This window comes from Notolepis coatsorum (genome assembly GCF_963971535.1).
Source record: "Notolepis coatsorum genome assembly, contig: SUPER_6_unloc_1, whole genome shotgun sequence".
NCBI classification, from domain to species: Eukaryota; Metazoa; Chordata; class Actinopteri; order Aulopiformes; family Paralepididae; genus Notolepis; species Notolepis coatsorum.
The window spans coordinates 670,734-678,704 of NW_028174883.1; positions in this window are offsets into that span (position 1 = coordinate 670,734).

Here is a 7,971-nt window from a genome sequence, read left to right on the forward strand (position 1 = left end):
TTCTGTCGTGTGGCAGTGAAAGGGTTAAAGGGGTGCCCCCCACCCCCCTGCCGGCTGGATGCAGTATAATATATAGGTTACATTTGGCACAGTATTTTTTTCCTGACAAAATAAAACATATGAATATTTTTGAGCACATTCATCAAAAGAAGGGAAAATGATTGACTAAAACTGGACGCATAATTATAGGCTACATTCTAATGACTCTGGCCAGTTCAGATATCAGCGTCATTATTGCCTTTAGACGAGCGCGTGTCCATAATGTGTGAACACGGAATTGTAAATAATAGACTATGATGAAAATAAAATGTTATTTAAAAATGTTTAAACTTTGGGGCGCAGCATTTTCACGTGGTGTGTATAGAACTACTTCACAGAAATGGTTCATGTGAACGAATAAGTTATAATAACATACTTAAAACTGAATGTTTGAACTGTTTACATTTTCTGAATGCATTTGAAAATAAAATAAAATACCCAGAAATACCGTTATGAACAACAATTTGATTGCACGTTATAGCAGCACACGCCTATAATTAAGGACAATTGCCGCAGGCAGTTGTGCATTTTAGTTTATATAGACATGATTTCGACATTTGAATAGATTAATAAAATAAATCATATAGGCTTGAGGCCTCTAAAATAGTCATTTTTGTTTTAACAATATATTATCCCTATACTAATCATATAACGTAGACCTATTAGCCGATGTGTACACGATGTTTGTATAGGTTTGCTCTGAATTAATGCATCACATCTGCTTCGTTATAATAATCCCCTGGTTCCAACGGGTCTCTCTCTTTGTTCTGTTTGGTTATTAACTTATTACCGAGCTGGTTATTAATAATAATGCGACACGCAGACTCGCGGACCACCGGGACAGCCGACAGACACTCACCAACTTTAGCTCGAGAACTTATTGACAGACACGACCCTGATGCTACATTACACTTGACTCCCGACTCAGTAATAAATGATCAGAGGTAACGTGGACTCTTGAACGCGCATTACTGTAATCAGCCGCGCGGCCTCGCTCCCGAGGGCACCTGATCAGAGGGGGGGGGGGGGGATAATGGAGCCCCCTCTCTGCCTCCTCGTCTGGCCGGCAGCTTTAATTAATCAGCCAGAGAGGATTCCGCTCACGGCGTCCGGGACAATATTATCCTTGGAGCCGCGAACACACATCCCGGAGGGACGCGGAGGCGTGCCGCCCGGTGCCGCGCGGCCAATTAGCGAGCTCCGCGCCGCGCCGCGCCGCGCCTCGGGACGGCCGCGCTCTCAGAAGGTAATAATAATGTCGCCAGTTCAAGGCCCTGCTGCTGTGCTGTAGTATATTATATATATATACAGGGGTGCAGTCGTAATATGGGCGGAGGCCAAACGGTATCCTGGTGGGGAGCAAATTATAACGCGCTTTGGATAAAAGCTGCTTATATATAAAAATGCAGCCATTTACCATCCTATCAAATACAGCAGGGCGCAGGTTCTATAGTTATCATACAATTCCTGTACTTATATAAGATCGAGGTGTCAATTATTATATACCAAATAAATAATATGCGTGCGTGCGTGTGTGTGCGTGCGTGTGTGTGCGTGTGTGTGTGCAGGGGTGTAGCTCCAGATTCTGGGCCCCATGAAAGAATGTATTTGTAGGCCCCCAGTGAATGCGAGCGCGCGTAAGCGGATTTTTTTTTGGCAATTTTTTTATTGATAATAATATGGTTTTTACCTATACATTCGGATAAGCAGTCAGTTCAGCACCTGCACTGTTGGTGGGTGAGCCTAGTAAAGGATGTCGCATTGCGTTCACCTTCAATGAATGGACCAATGCAATAGTCTACCAAAGCCCCCCCCCTCTCTCTCTATATATCTCACACACACACACGCACACACACACACACACACACACACACACACACACACACACACACACACACACACACACACACACACACACTTCAGAAACAAACATAGTATCAATGAGAGCATCAATAATACACCTGAGTGATGTCTAGTAAAAAAAAAAAAAAAATGTTTGGGCCCCCCCCTGTGCTGGGCCCTTGGAATCATCCTAAGCTACCCCCCCCAGCTACGCCCCTGTGTGTGTGTGTGTGTGTAGGTGTGTGTGCATGTGTGTGCGTGTGTGTGTGTGTGCGTGCGTGTGTGTGTGTGTGTGTCTGTGTGTGTGTGAATCAAGAATCAAGAAGAATCAAGAGGTTTATTGGTCACACACACATAGCAGGGCATACAGTGAAATGCGGGTGGTCTTGCCCGCATTGATTGTGCAAAATACAATAATAAAATAGAATGAAATAGGCACCGAACAAATAAAATAGATAAGACACAAGATATGCATGGTAAAAAAAAGACCTGCCTCGCCTCGCCCTGCCTCGCCTCGCCTCGCCTCGCCTCGCCTCGCCTCGCCTCGCCCTGCCTCGCCTCGCCTCGCCCTGCCTCGCCTCGCCTCGCCCTGCCTCGCCTCGCCCTGCCTCGCCTCGCCTCGCCCTGCCTCGCCCTGCCTCGCCTCGCCTCGCCTCGCCTCGCCTCGCCTCGCCCTGCCTCGCCTCGCCCTGCCTCGCCTCGCCCTGCCTCGCCTCGCCTCGCCCTGCCTCGCCTCGCCCTGCCTCGCCTCGCCTCGCCCTGCCTCGCCTCGCCCTGCCTCGCCTCGCCTCGCCTCGCCCTGCCTCGCCCTGCCTCGCCTCGCCTCGCCTCGCCTCGCCTCGCCCTGCCTCGCCTCGCCCTGCCTCGCCTCGCCCTGCCTCGCCTCGCCTCGCCTCGCCCTGCCTCGCCTCGCCCTGCCTCGCCTCGCCTCGCCCTGCCTCGCCTCGCCCTGCCTCGCCTCGCCTCGCCCTGCCTCGCCTCGCCTCGCCCTGCCTCGCCTCGCCTCGCCCTGCCTCGCCCTGCCTCGCCTCGCCTCGCCTCGCCTCGCCTCGCGAAAGGCGGCTGTTGGCCTTTTCTCTGCGCTCCTCTCGACAGATCTGAGCAACCGGCTTCGCCCCTGGAAACACGTTAATTGACCACGGAGCTCATTACCGCGGCACACATGTGACACACCGAGGAGAGCAGAGAGATTACCGGACAAGGGCGCGTTAATCAACTGTCAACAAGCGAGGCCATCTCCGCGAGCGGGCGCGCCCGAGACGGAGGCCTTTGCGCGCCACAAAGGGCTCGGTGGAGACGGGGAGAAAGGGAGAGGCAGACTTTTGTTTGTGCAATTCAATTGATTATAAATGGAAGATTAGGGGGGTAGCTTCAGCGTTTCACAAGTGCCGAGAAAGGGGAGAAAAGGACCAATTAAGTCTACCAAATGTTAACTACATCGGTTTCCCTCCGTTTAGCCTGGATGAAATTCCAATTAAAGCGTCCCCCTCCCCCGCGCCATCGTTCTGGAAAGCTATTTCTCTGGCTGCTGGAGGAGGCTTCCTTGTTAGGGAAGCTCGGGTCTCTTGGTACAATGAGCTTAATGCCGAATCTGAACCGCTAAGGAGAGAGTTAATGAGCATCGCTTCAACCTTTCGATCTCTTCCCGCTGAAGGGATGGCGCACCCTGTAGGCGACACTCTGGAATGTCAAAAGGGCGAAAAATGCAATAATGTTGTCTCTCTCTCTTTCATAAAAAATATTCAGTTAGGCTACTCAACAAATAGGCCAATGAAAGAAGCAAGGCATTAGTAGTAGTCATTTTTTTATGTTGGAAATAATAGGCATTTGATTTGACATGCTATATATATATATATGTTTACAAAAACAGGTAGATAATTCAGGAATGAATATCGATGAATTCCCTCAATTGAATAGAATAGAAATACTTTATTCATCCCGAGGGAAATTGGGCACTATACAAATCGTTCACAGTAAACAGTAGTAAACATATATAGACAAAAACAAAAAGTCACGAATAAGAATAAAAATAAGCCTATACGGCTCGGGATATACATTGTCCTATGTATTTCCTATACATTTTACATTCTAATATAAAATGTAAAATTGTAAAATTGTACAATGTTAGTTTAAAAGTAAAAGTCCAGGAAGATGGTACTGTCACCCTGTGGTCAGTGATGGTACTGTCACCCTGTGGTCAGTGATGGTACTGTCACCCTGTGGTCAGTGATGGTACTGTCACCCTGTGGTCAGTGATGGTACTGTCACCCTGTGGTCAGTGATGGTACTGTCACCCTGTGGTCAGTGATGTGTTATAGAGTCTGGTGGTACTGTCACCCTGTGGTCAGTGATGGTACTGTCACCCTGTGGTCAGTGATGGTACTGTCACCCTGTGGTCAGTGATGGCACTGTCACCCTGTGGTCAGTGATGGTACTGTCACCCTGTGGTCAGTGATGTGTTATAGAGTCTGGTGGTACTGTCACCCTGTGGTCAGTGATGGTACTGTCACCCTGTGGTCAGTGATGGTACTGTCACCCTGTGGTCAGTGATGGCACTGTCACCCTGTGGTCAGTGATGGTACTGTCACCCTGTGGTCAGTGATGTGTTATAGAGTCTGGTGGTACTGTCACCCTGTGGTCAGTGATGGTACTGTCACCCTGTGGTCAGTGATGGTACTGTCACCCTGTGGTCAGTGATGTGTTATAAAGTCTGATGGTACTGCTGTCACCCTGTGGTCAGTGATGGTACTGTCACCCTGTGGTCAGTATTGTGTTATACAGTCTGGTGGTACTGTCACCCTGTGGTCAGTGATGGTACTGTCACCCTGTGGTCAGTGATGGTACTGTCACCCTGTGGTCAGTGATGTGTTATAAAGTCTGATGGTACTGCTGTCACCTTGTGGTCAGTGATGGTACTGTCACCCTGTGGTCAGTATTGTGTTATACAGTCTGGTGGTACTGTCACCCTGTGGTCAGTGATGGTACTGTCACCCTGTGGTCAGTGATGGTACTGTCACCCTGTGGTCAGTGATGTGTTATAAAGTCTGATGGTACTGCTGTCACCTTGTGGTCAGTGATGGTACTGTCACCCTGTGGTCAGTATTGTGTTATACAGTCTGGTGGTACTGTCACCCTGTGGTCAGTGATGGTACTGTCACCCTGTGGTCAGTGATGTGTTATAAAGTCTGATGGCTGTCGGAATGAAAGACTTCCTGCCGTTCAGTGCTGCTCAGAATCGAGTGTGTAATGTACGCCTACAGCGCCTAAACCTTATATACAGATGGAATGGACATACTAATCTCATTAGACTCTTTGCCAAAAACCCAGTATTTCTTAAACAAATTCAATGATGGGAGGTGTCCTCTCTCTCTCTCCGATCTCTGTCCTCTCTGTCCACTCTCTCCTCTCTCTCTCTCCTCTCTCTCCTCTCTCTCTCTCTCTCTCTCCTCTCTCTCCTCTCTCTTCTCTCCTCTCTGTCCTCTCTGTCCACTCTCTCCTCTCTCTCTCTCCTCTCCTCTCTCTCCTCTCTCTCTCTCCTCTCTCTCCCTCTCTCTCCTCTCTGTCCTCTCTGTCCATCTCTCTCCTCTCTCTCTCTCCTCTCTCTCCTCTCTCTCCTCTCTCTCCTCTCTCTCCTCTCTGTCCTCTCTTCTCTCTCTCCTCTCTCTCCTCTCTCTCTCCTCTCTCTCTCCTCTCTCTCCTCTCTCTCCTCTCTGTCCTCTCTGTCCACTCTCTCCTCTCTCCTCTCTCTCCTCTCTCTCCTCTCTCTCTCCTCTCTCTCCTCTCTCTCTCTCTCTCCTCTCTCTCCTCTCTCTCCTCTCTGTCCTCTCTCTCCTCTCTCTCCTCTCTCTCCTCTCTCTCTCCTCTCTCTCCTCTCTCTCCTCTCTGTCCTCTCTGTCCACTCTCTCTCTCTGTCCTCTCTCTCCTCTCTCTCTCCTCTCTGTCCTCTCTCTCCTCTCTGTCCTCTCTGTCCACTCTCTCCTCTCTCCTCTCTCTCCTCTCTCTCCTCTCTGTCCTCTCTCTCCTCTCTGTCCTCTCTCTCCTCTCTCTCTCCTCTCTCTCCTCTCTCATCTCTCTCCTCTCTCTCCTCTCTCTCCTCTCTGTCCTCTCTCCTCTCTCTCTCTCTCCTCTCTCCTCTCTCTGCTCTCTCTCCTCTCTCTCCTCTCTGTCCTCTCTGTCCTCTCTCCTCTCTCTCTCTCTCTCCTCTCTCTGCTCTCTCTGCTCTCTCTCCTCTCTCTGTCCTCTCTCTCCTCTCTGTCCTCTCTCCTCTCTCTCCTCTCTCTCCTCTCTCTCCTCTCTCTCCTCTCTCCTCTCTCCTCTCTCTCCTCTCTCCTCTCTCCCCTCTCTCTCTCATCTCTCTCCTCTCTCCTCTCTCTCCTCTCTGTCCTCTCTCTCCCCTCTCTCCTCTATCTCCTCTCTCCTCTCTCTCCTCTCTCTCTCATCTCTCTCCTCTCTCCTCTCTCTCCTCTCTGTCCTCTCTCTCTCCTCTCTCCTCTCTCCTCTCTCTCCTCTCTCTTCTCTCTCTCCTCTCTCTCCTCTCTCTCCTCTCTGTCCTCTCTCTCCTCTCTCTCTCCTCTCCTCTCTCCTCTCTGTCCTCTCTTTCCTCTCTCTCCTCTCTCCTCTCTCTTCTCTCTCTCCTCTCTCTCCTCTCTGCCCTTTCTGTCCACTCTGGCCTACCTTCTGTCTCGGGAAGGAGGAGGACAGACAGAGATGCTGACCTCCAAAATATGAGTTTTTTTTTTTTTTTTAACTTTATTTTTTAGCGTTTATCGCTTTTCTGGTCAAGCGTGACCGACAGTTGTAGGGTGAAACGGGAGAGAGAGCAGGGGGAGACATTCGGCAAATGACGGCGAGTCCGGGAATCGAACTTGGAGTCAACCAGATCCGTGACGCAGCACGGAGTCCCGCGACGCAGCGCGGTAACATGGTGTGCTACTGGAGCACCCAAAATATGAGCTTAACTCTGGTCTGTCGAGTCCTTCTAGTCAGTGATGGTTGACTCTCTGGTCTGTCGAGTCCTTCTAGTCAGCGATGGTTGACTCTCTGGTCTGTCGAGTCCTTCTAGTCAGTGATGGTTGACTCTCTGGTCTGTCGAGTCCTTCTAGTCAGTGATGGTTGACTCTCTGGTCTGTCGAGTCCTTCTAGTCAGTGATGGTTGACTCTCTGGTCTGTCGAGTCCTTCTAGTCAGTGATGGTTGACTCTCTGGTCTGTCGAGTCCTTCTAGTCAGTGATGGTTGACTGACTCTCTGGTCTGTCGAGTCCTTCTAGTCAGTGATGGTTGACTCTCTGGTCTGTCGAGTCCTTCTAGTCAGTGATGGTTGACTCTCTGGTCGGTCGAGTCCTTCTAGTCAGTGATGGTTGACTCTCTGGTCTGTCGAGTCCTTCTAGTCAGTGATGGTTGACTCTCTGGTCTGTCGAGTCCTTCTAGTCAGTGATGGTTGACTCTCTGGTCTGTCGAGTCCTTCTAGTCAGCGATGGTTGACTCTCTGGTCGGTCGAGTCCTTCTAGTCAGTGATGGTTGACTCTCTGGTCTGTCGAGTCCTTCTAGTCAGTGATGGTTGACTCTCTGGTCTGTCGAGTCCTTCTAGTCAGTGATCGTTGACTCTCTGGTCTGTCGAGTCCTTCTAGTCAGTGATGGTTGACTCTCTGGTCTGTCGAGTCCTTCTAGTCAGTGATGGTTGACTCTCTGGTCTGTCGAGTCCTTCTAGTCAGTGATGGTTGACTCTCTGGTCTGTCGAGTCCTTCTAGTCAGCGATGGTTGACTCTCTGGTCTGTCGAGTCCTTCTAGTCAGTGATGGTTGACTCTCTGGTCTGTCGAGTCCTTCTAGTCAGTGATGGTTGACTCTCTGGTCTGTCGAGTCCTTCTAGTCAGTGATGGTTGACTCTCTGGTCTGTCGAGTCCTTCTAGTCAGTGATGGTTGACTCTCTGGTCGGTCGAGTCCTTCTAGTCAGTGATGGTTGACTCTCTGGTCTGTCGAGTCCTTCTAGTCAGTGATGGTTGACTCTCTGGTCGGTCGAGTCCTTCTAGTCAGTGATGGTTGACTCTCTGGTCGGTCGAGTCCTTCTAGTCAGTGATGGTTGACTCTCTGGTC